Consider the following 8,825-nt stretch of genomic DNA (forward strand, 5'->3'; position numbering starts at 1 on the left):
AGTATTGTATATTAGTGTAAGAGTGACAACTGAATAGCGTTAAAATTCTAAATGTTGTTTAGGAAACACTTAAAACTATCTGTGATTCAAATTACAGAACTGGTCATTAAATCTATGTCTCCATTTCACTAGTCTCCAAATCCTTCTGTAAGCTCACAGTAATTTGGTGCTGCTCCCTGAGAATGAAAGCCGTTACTGCTGGCTGTCGTCTTCCTTTCTTGTTTTTTTACCTTTGTGCCATCCCAGACTTCTTTACTCTATGAGCACTTCAGCAGCAGCAGTCGTCCTTACAGTTGTGCTGGCTGTTTATACTAAACACAGCAATAATTTGACAGGCTTTCCTACAAAGCAGCCATGCACTGGCTGTTTTATCACATTGCGGTGAGGTGTGCTAGTTGAAAGGCACTTGGTTGGTGTGAGCACAGGAGCACACTCTTGGCTGCTTTCTGGCTCTTGCAAGAGTGCTGGACAAATAAAACAAACATCTCAAAACTGAGGTAAATGCTTTCTTCTAAAAGTAAATATTTTTTTCGGCTCTCACTTCATGTTACATCATATTCTATTATCTGTGCTGGGAACAAGAGGAAAATCAGGCCCAGGAGCTCAAAAGGGCTCCTACAGATTGAATTTGGAGGATTTTTGGTTAAATTGGGCATCGAGGCATGGTGCTATCAGCAATGAAAACAGACTGGTTTCTAATGTGAATAAAAGAGTTTATTCACTCTTTCTTTACATTTAGCACTACAGAACTGCAGCTTAAGTTGATAGCGCATAGGGACCATCATGTTTTACTACGCACAGATAATTTGTTTGTGCAGAACAGTGGCTGATTTGGCTCAGAAGGTAGCTGATATCCATTACAGTAAATGATGCAGACACTGATGTAGAACCTGAACTGACCTCTGCTGTGCAATCTCCACCACCATGCATATTCTATCTGAATTTAACTTTCCTCTTTAATAGTTTCATGATATGACTCCATGTTCTTATTTTCTAAGTCCAAAGAAGAGTAAAGACCTGAGTGTAAAGAGGTGTTCCTTCCCCCTTTAGAGCTGACGAATCTTTTATCTCGGTTGAATTTACGCAGCAGAATTTATTCTTAATACTACAGAACAGGATTCCTCTGCACAGGGACATGGAGATAAATGGGCAGGTGAGCAACAACCATGATGCATGGTGGTGGGAACCTGGGGACCAGCTTCAAGCTTGCCATTCTAGCAGCTCTTCGGAGGCAAAGAACATGGAGAATGTATTTTGCTCAAAGTCTGAAACAATTTTACTTAAGTGGTAAACTTGATTGCTTATAGGAAAGATTTGGTGATTCTGCAGGTTAAATGCTGTCGTGGTTCAAGCCCAGCTGGCAACTTGGAACCACGCAGCCGCTCGCTCACTCCCCCCCCTCTTCCTTCCTCCCCCCGCTCCCGGAGGGATGGGGAGGAGAATCAGAGGAATGTAACTCCCACGGGTTGAGATAACAGCACTCCAGTAACTAAGGTATAATACAAACCACTACTGCTACCAATAATAATGATAAGAGGAATAACAAGGGAAAAGGACACAACCGTTCACCACCCGCCGACCGATACCCAGCCCGACCCGAGCAGTGATCTGGGCCTTCCGGGTAACTCCCCCCAGTTTCTATACTGGGCATGACGTGCTGTGGTATGGAATACCCCTTTGGCCAGTTTGGGTCAGGTGTCCTGTCTCTGCTTCCTCCTGGCTTCCCCTCCTCCCTGGCAGAGCATGAGACTGAGAAAAGTCCTTGGTCAAGAGTAAACATTACTTAGCAACAACTAAAGCATCGGTGTTATCAGCGTTGTTCCCAGACTGAAAGTCAAAAACACAGCACTGCACCAGCTACTAAGAAGGAGAAAAAATGACTGCTGTAGCTGAACCCAGGACAAATGTCTTTGTCCCAGTGATTCAATCAATGTCTTTCCTGCCTGTGCTGCTTTTAGGGCTTTATTAAAGCTGGGGATATCCTCAGCATGTAACTCAGGATACAGAGCCACATGTGTAAAGATGTCTCCTGTGATATGAAATGTTTTGCAGATATAAAGAGAGAAATAAAGAGAAAAAAATTAGGTGGTTTAGTTAGGAATGTGAATTATGTCTTATACTTTAAAATGTTATCCTTTATTGCTTGTCCTTAGTGAGGTTTCTCAGCATGCCTAGATGAGCTTGCTGGGATGGGTGGATCTGTACTGCTTTTGTGAAAGGTGTGACAAATATGGCAGCATCAAGCCTTTTAAAATTAATAGAAGCACAGTCTGCTGTTTCCAAACCTGCTATCAGAACCCAGTGAGGGGTGCAAGTGGTGCTGGGGAAGTAGAAAAATGAAACCAATGCTTGGAGTTGGAAAGACACCACCTATATTCACAGCTACACTAAGGAAAAAGGCTAGAACATACAGCTTGGAAGCAGACACACGTCAAAACAACAAGGGAAATGGTGCCAGAGCTGAAAAGGGTTGCAGAAAGACCTATGCGTGGTCTCACTGCTCTGCACCAATGGGGGGATTTTCAGGAACACAGAGGGAGTAACACAGCATAAAACTGTCAGCCTGTGAGTCTGGGTGAAATCCAGTTGCTCCTGGTTCTGTTTGAATTCTAAATAGTGGAAAATAGGGAGCAAAGGAGCTGTTGCCTTTCAAAGAGGCCATATCTCACCTTGAGAGCCACAGGGTCTCACAGCTTCTCTGGAGTCTGGAAAGAGTTTATGGCATTTTGCCTTTGTGTAAGACACAGGCTTCCAGCTCCCCTTGAGTCCTGGCTCCCACTGAATTCAGCCTCAGCAAGGAGCAGGGGGCTTGGCTGAGCTGGGAGACGCTCCCCCTCACGCAGACCAGCTACCGCTGACTTGCAGTGCTGAGATTTCATTTAGGTCAGAACATGCAAACAGCCATGCTACTACCGTTCTCAGTTACTAATATGGGAAAGAAAAAGCAGTCAGAAATGCTGTGTATTACTGCTAAATCTTTGATCTACTGAGCTTGGAGTAGAGGGGTTAAAAAATGAGTACAAAATGCGACTTTAAGTCCAAGTTCTGTGTCCATGTGTTGTTTGTTTTTGAAAGCTGTTAGAAGGTATGCTCTTCAGTCTCTATCTGTGTTTCTTTCCTCTACTTCATTACCTCTTATCCTAATATGAAAACAGCATACAGCAGTGCTTCTGATATACAGCAGCACATTCAGGCTTTAAGGTTCTGTGATTTTAAAACTTAGCTTCAAATGTCTTTAACACTGACTGAGGTGTGATTTCTTTCTGTGAGTCAAAATTGGATAGGCTTAAAGCCATGGTTGTTAGAAATTCATCATACCGATCTTTAACATGGGGCAAGAATTTCTTTTCTGGCGAGAGATTTTTTCAGCCTCACTTTGCAAGTCGCAGACTTCAGAAAATTAGATTTTTCCCCTCTGTAAATCATACTTACATCTTGGCTTCAAGAAAATACGTGTATGCTCACTGGTCAAACCTACTTCACTAGTGAATAATAGGGAAAATGTTATTGTCAGGTGTATCATACAGGCATATGTTCAGAAGCAGGTTTTGATGACTCCCAATTTAACATAATCTTGACAAGAACTTGTTTTTATTGCATTTGGATAACCAGAAGATCCCATCAAGGCACATCATATCAGATTCATCATATCCCTTCTGCACAGTCAAACCTCTAGCAATAAAATCCACATTCAGAAAACGGTCAGTTTTAACATATTAGAACAGGGGCAAAAAACATGACAAAACATGTAAAGGTTTTTATAGATCTATTCCTTTTCCCAGCTGGCTTACTACACTCTGCTTTGAAGTCTGTAAGGAAACGAATGTTTTACAGTTTCTAGGTGCAAAGCTGTGTACTGATGTGTGCAGATGTTGAGATTGCCTCCAGTAGGTTCTCAGTACTAAATGTTGCTGAAGCAAATGAAATGCAGCAAAATGGCAAGATCAGCTCCAACTCTAGACTAGGATCACACTGGTACTTATAGCCACTGGAGTCATGAGGTCCCTCCAGGCTTGCTGAATGTATAATCCTTTTCTCACACACAATTTTAGTTATATACTATGTAACAGTACTCTCATATTAAAATCATGATTGCTTCTCCTGTCTCCCCAGACTTTAAAAAAGTAAACAGCCCTGTAGCAGATCAGCATTTTGTTGCTGGAAATACATTACACTGTGGTTTAAATGTCACAGGAATCAGAAGAAAGCTTCAGTGTGGCTACGATGCACAGTTAGTACAGAGAAAGCAAGGTCATTCTTTTCCAGCATGAACTTTGTAGAGTTCACATTCCAGTCCTTGCTGCTAGTTACTGAATTCTTTTCAATAGACATCTCCTATAATTAGCTCTGCATGAGCTAATTACCAATTGGGATTTAGAGACCGCTTGGGAAAAGTCTCAGCTTTATTATGGAACAGGCTAGAATCTAACAGGGAGAACTGGCACAACCAGAGTTTCCATCTGCTGTCCTGTGGAGCTCTTGTGCTGAAAGCAGCTACCAGGAGGGCCAAGGTCATAACACTGAGATTGGTGAAGAACAATGATGTGACCATGATCTGCACAAGTTGCTCTCATTGACCTCATACAGATAAAAATCAGTCACAGGCCCAATAGAAGGATGCTATAATGTGAACTTTTGCAGAGGGCTAGTCTTTTGAATGCTAGTTTCATGGTCATGGCTCTGCTACAATGTGGTAGCATTCTTACCTGCAAACAGACTATATTGTAGCATCCTAAAAAGTCTACTGACTTGTAACAGAGGAAGAATGAATTTGTTTCATGGTTTTACAACATTTTATTTCCAGAGTAAGATTAGAAGCAGATCCTAATAAGACTCTAAGCTACATGACATGAAGTTACAAGTCTCAGTCCACAGACCACCATGGTTTCCTCTCCCCTGATTTCAAGAACTGTTTACTGATTAATGGCAAAACTCTATGTTCATCCCCAGCACACTATATAATGTGCAGATATATTATTCTACTACCTCCACCTTTCTCTAAGAGCCTTCTTTGGGGAACGTGCTAAGTAATAAGCCTCTCATATCAGAGGAATATCACTAAAAGACAAATTGTTTCTTTAAGCCTAATATGGTGGTGTGTTTTATAATAAAAACACCTGCCACATGGCATTAAATATCTGCTGTAAATGAAGAGGTATCCAGAAAGTCTTCATCAAAATTAGATCAGTAAGATTTTTGCCAGTAAAATGATACAAAATTTAAAACCATGAATAAATAAACACTATCCAGTAGCAATCAGTACAGCGGTGACATTTCTCAGAGTTTTTAAAAATTATTTTATTTCCCTGTTATTATTCTCCTTTATTTCCTCTGTTTATTTAATTTATGTAAGTGGTCAACCTGACTCATCTCTTCTTCCTTTCCTAGTTCTCACTTTTCTGCCTTAGATTTTTTCCATGCATTCTTTTCTTTCTCTGAGGCCTGATCTAAAGCAGACTTTGATTTATCAGGCAGCAATGGGAAGTTATAGCAACTTTGTGTGGCTGGTAAGTGAGTCTGCAGTTACTGTAGTCCCAGAACACAAGATCACACATGGCACCAGCTCAAGAGGGTAACACAGATGCCTCTGGAGCTGTGTTAAAGAGCTCACATTCCACAAAATGATCCAGAGGACAATAAAGATTCTCTGGCCTGCTGTTCCCCTGGATATAAGATTTAGCCATCCCTGTTAGTGACAGTGGAGTTTTGTGTCACACAAATCTGCTCTTAAGACACAAGGATTGCTCGGGATGTTGGAGGTGTAGTATCTGAGGAGTGGAAGATAAGATGGTAAGATTAGCAAGCAGGAGGAGAGAACTGAAGCCTCCACAGCCTGACATTGAGAAATTTTCTCTATCTGAAGAAACTTTGGTGCCATACAAGGATGAAAAAGCAGAAAGAATACCTTACCTGGAGGGAAGGGTCCTTCTTCACAACTGGATACTAGTCCAGACTTAACCAGTACAAAGTACATCATAGGGCAGCATCCTGACCCTGCTTTGTATTAAATTATGCTATATAAATAAACGAGATCCGTGTAACAGTAAAGGTCTAGCCAGGAAAAAAATCAAGATTTCATGGCAATAATGAATAAGTGATAAATATCTAGTGACTATCTTGCTGGGAGCATTTTTTGTAGAGAGCTCTATGACAAAACCTGGGTTTTGATCCCAATGGGCATCATAAAACATACTGTGCTGGGAGACCGCAGAACAGATTGGGAAGTAATTCTCAGTACTTAATACCTGAGGATTCTCAAAAGCAATTTTCTCTTAGGATCACATTCCCTTTGATCATTGGGATTATTAATTATGGATAGACTTGAACAGAACAAGGCACTGTAACTGTATTCCTCATTTGAAAGGAACACAATATCTTACTTAATTAGAGGTTCAGCTGTGGTGTCCTTTCAAGACACTTTGGTATTGATTTGACTTTAGTAGCCTACTGTAACAAATATTATTCGATTAATAATCAAGGGAGCTTGTAGACATAGCAGTGTAGGAAAGATACATCAAAATGTTTGTCGTTCAGCTTGCCAGGGCAGTTGGTATCTGTCTATATCTTTCTATTATGCCTATACTGGCATCTGTCCAGTATAGCATTTAGACCATAGATTACCATCTGTAGTTCAAAAGTGACTGCATTTATGTGGAGCCCACTCCTTTATTGGACCCAGCCCATGCTTCATCAAGTGACTTCAGGCAGTTATATTTAAAGTTTAACTTTCTCTCTGGATATATTGGAGCATATTGTTTCTGCTAATAACTCCTTAAGCTAATTTTGCTTCCATTCTGTATTTGTCTTACCTGTGCTTTAGTCATCATTGATTGAACATATGAAATTTGGCACAAAATTAACCATAATGTATACGAGCATGCTCAGTTTACTCTTAGCATCACGTGTTCATTATTAAATGTGTTGATTCATTCTTGAAATCAATGGATGTGCTTTCGTTATGCTTTTCAGGGAAGATATGGATTGTGTGCAAGCAAACATAATATGAAGTAGTTTTTAAAAGTAATTTTTGTTTCACCTAGACATTCTTAAAAGTACCAAGAATTTGGATTCGTATCAAAGCTATATATGCAGAGATTTATTTTATGGGGAAAAAAAACCCAAACAAACCAAAACACTGAAAACAAACAAACAAACAAAAAAACTCTAACAAACAAATCACACACGCATCCCTCCATGATTCCTGGTGATCAGAATTCCTACTCAAATCAGTAGTAATTTTGTCGAATTGTTGAATCACAAAGCTTAACTTGTCAAGTACATGCATGGTCTTTAAGCACTTCATTGTATCCCTACTGTCCTAAAATAGTTAAGAATTTGCTTGGAAGTTTAATTCAACCAAAGGAACACTTAACAGTTACTAAACTTACCCCACTTATGCTGGGGTTTTTGATTTTTTGCCTGTTACCACAGTGTTTGGCATTTGATAGATTCATTGCTAGGGAGGGAGCAATGCTTTCTTTCTGGGCTACTCTTGCCTAAGCTGTGAATCAACAAACTGATACTCTGTTTTATATTATTAGCAAAGGGAAGTAATGCTCCAGCTAACCTTCTGCAATAGTCTTCCTCCTCTGATACCCCTCTTTCCTGGCTGGCCCCCAAAGAGATTGCAATTTGAATAGCATGTGTCTGGAGAATTCCTTAAGTCAGCATTTCAGCATAATCCAGCATGCCCTGTTCCCCAGGAGGTGGGCTGAAGTAGCTTTCATGAAGGACCTGAACACAAGGCAGTAAGAGGGATTGTCACTTAAGAACATCTGAATTTCAGCTACAGCTTTTGCCAGCCTTGGCTGAAGGTAATTTATAAAGCAGATTTATTAAAAACTCGCTAGGTATAGTTTTGAAACAGTGGGATCTGGTTTTCACTAGTCTGCAACTCTTCACAGTTCCTTAAGAATTTTCATAACACTTTTCCTTTTTCTTCTCTGTATTGTCATGGCTGTTTGCTGCTGTGATTGAGTTTTCATAACTGCCAGAACAATGTCAAGACAATGTGAAGACAGTGTCAAGGCAAATATAGAAGGGTGACGGTGTGAAGGAAGGAAAGAGAAAAGAGCTGTCAGTACTTGCAGTGCTCTGTAGAGAAAATATTTCAGTGATAAAACCATTGTCACCATGTGCTGAGCAATACAGAGAGCCTGAAGCAGAGATATTTAAGTTACTGCACTCTGGCTGACAACCTGGAGGTAAAGAAGGACTTAAAGATATTTACAAGGATGCCTTTCCTCCTTAACTCTTGTCCTGTAGTATCTTTTAGACCATGTTCCAGTCCCTAATATTCTATCAATGCATCACCATTGTGATTTAAACTTCTGACATATTAACTTGTAGCAAGTACACTTCTGAGAAAGTTGAAGAACAGGAATAAAAAATACTTTTTTCTTCTTTCTAAAGAGCCTTGGAAGATATTTTGTTGCCCCCCTACAGGAAGGTGGAGGGCTTTTCTAGCTGACATAATTCCAAGGTACTTTCTTGAGCATCCGAGCCACAATCTCTGCTTGTGGCACACTATGATTGCGACAACGGTCTAGAGCACGATCTAATTGCATTCTGAGTTCAGCAGTGCAAGGTGCCAAGTATCCTGCTCCCAAGACAGTGCAGACTTAAGGCACATACTTAATTCAGCCTCACAGTGGTTTGTTTGGTTTTGGGATTTTTTTTTTTTTTTTCAAAATATCCGTGGAAAACAGACACATTCTCACATGGGGAAATACAGGGCAGATGTACAACTGAATTCTAGCACCAAAGCTACGTACAGCAGTACGTCTGCTCTACTGAAGGGTCATGCAGAGTGAGGTGCTACACAC

This window comes from Nestor notabilis, unplaced genomic scaffold, assembly GCF_000696875.1.
Source record: "Nestor notabilis isolate BGI_N333 unplaced genomic scaffold, ASM69687v1 scaffold1722, whole genome shotgun sequence".
Taxonomy (NCBI): Eukaryota; Metazoa; Chordata; class Aves; order Psittaciformes; family Psittacidae; genus Nestor; species Nestor notabilis.